Source organism: Sapajus apella, unplaced genomic scaffold, assembly GCF_009761245.1.
Source record: "Sapajus apella isolate SASKATOON/1434 unplaced genomic scaffold, GSC_monkey_1.0 scaffold186, whole genome shotgun sequence".
Classification (NCBI taxonomy): domain Eukaryota; kingdom Metazoa; phylum Chordata; class Mammalia; order Primates; family Cebidae; genus Sapajus; species Sapajus apella.
The window spans coordinates 1,120,546-1,122,676 of record NW_022437126.1 but is presented as its reverse complement, the minus strand read 5'-3'; positions in this window follow the sequence as shown (position 1 = coordinate 1,122,676).

The following is a 2,131-nucleotide window of genomic DNA, read 5'->3' as shown; positions in this document are numbered from 1 at the left end:
CTGAAGCAAGAGGATTGCTTGAGTCCAGGACATTGAGGCTGCAATGAGCCACCACTGTCCTCCAGCCTGGGTAACTAAACAAAAATTTTGTGTGCCTAAAAAAAAAATTTTTTTTTTTTTGAGACAAAGTCTTGCTCTGTCACCCAGGCTGGAGTGCAGTGGCGCAATCTCGGCTCACTGCAACCTCCAACTCCTGGGTTCAAGCGATTCAGAATACTTGCCTCAGCATACTAAGTAGCTGGGATTACAGGTGCCTGCCACCACGCCCAGCTAATTTTTGTATTTTTAGTAAAGACGGGGTTTCACCATGTTAGCCAGGCTGGTCTTGAACACCTGACCTCAGGTGATCCACCTGCCTCAGCCTCCGAAAGCACTGGGATTACAGGCATGACCCACCACACCCAGCCAAAATTTTTTCTTAATTAAAAAAATTAAGAACAGGAACATCTATCTACCTTTTGAATCTGGGGAGAAAAAAAGGGCAAGGTCAGCTCACCAGAACCACATAGGACGAGTTGCCCCTTGGAGAGAGGGACATGCTGCCAGAAATGGGGACAGCTGTGGCACAGACAAAAACAGCAGGTGTTGCCCAGCACTGCCCTGACTGTCACAGCCTCAGTATTACACCCACAGCTGCTAGCAGGGCCTTTGCCTCTTGTTCAAAGAAGCAAAAGGAAGAAAAGAACATGATTACTGAGGTCAAGTAAAGCTGGGACAAGTTGTGGTTCTGCCACTTGTTAAGCTGTAGGACACTAACCAAATTCTTTATCCTATTGAAGCCCAATTTCCTCACCTGTGGAATGAGGATAATGACTCCTACTTTACAGACTTACTGTGAAGATGAAACAAGCCAACCGCCAAGCCCAGGACTCAGCGTGGAGGAGAGAATTCAACTACCTCTGAGCTCTTTGCCTTTGGTCCCTGACCTCCAGCTTGGCTTCTGGGTCCCAGCTCCTGAACTGGGACCAGGTCTATCTATACTTGGAGGCCCACCTGCTCCTCCTCACAGAGCAGAACACAGTAGAGCATAGTCTGATGAAGCGGCAGGAGGTCTCACCAGGAGATGGAGCACATGGTGTTGTTTGTTTTTTCCATCTTGATAAAAAATGTGCAGTTTTACACTGTCACAGAACAAATAGAATCTTGACCTGGGTTCAAAGATTATTGTGCCTCAGCCTCCAGAGTAGGTGGGACTACAGATGCGAGATACCACACCTGGTTAACTGTTTTTTGTTTTTTGTGGTTTTTTTCGTATTTTTAGTAGAGATGGGATTTCACCATTTTTGGCTAGGCTGGTTTTGAACTTCTGGCTTCAGCTGATCTGCCTGCTGTGGCCTCCCAAAGTGCTGGGACTACCAGCTTGAGCCACTGCACCCAACCTGTATTTTTTTAAAAATTTATTTATTTTTGGTAGAGACAGGGTTTCACCATGTTGTCCAGGCTGGTCTCAAACTCCTGACCTAGAGTGATCCACCTGCCTCGGCCTCCCAAAGTGCTGAGATTACAGGCATGAGCCACCTTGCCTGGTCAGAAGTATTCTTTATTTCCTTTTAAAAATTTGTACTTTCTGAGTTTATGTAATTGGCAGGTACTGCTTTTGTGACTAGAAACAATTAACGTATAGAAAAATGTGTAGAAAAAAGTAGAAAACCAAATCACATCTTCAATAAAACCCTAGCTTGAAATAAAATGTGCAGAGAAGAAAGATGGAAAAGAAGTGTACTAGGCTGTGCATGGTGGCTCATGCCTGTAATCCCAGCACTTTGGGAGACCAAAGCCAGAGGAGCGCTTGAGGTCAGGAGTTTGAGATCAGCCTGGCCAACATGGTGAAACCCTGCCTCTACTTGAAAAAAAGAAAAAAATAGCCTGGGCATGGTGGCAGGTGCTTGTAATCCCAGCTACTTGAGAGGCTGAGGCAGGAGAATTGCCTGAACCCAGGAGGCAGAGGTTGTAGTGAGCCGAGATCACACTACTGCTCTCCAATCTGGGCAACAGAGCAAGACTCCAACTCAAAAAAAAGAAAGGAAAGAAAGAAAGAAAGAAGAAAGAAAAAGAAAAGAGAGAGAGAGAGAGAAAGAAAGAAAGAAGGAAGGAAGGAAGGAAGGAAGGAAGGAAGGAAGGAAGGAAGGAA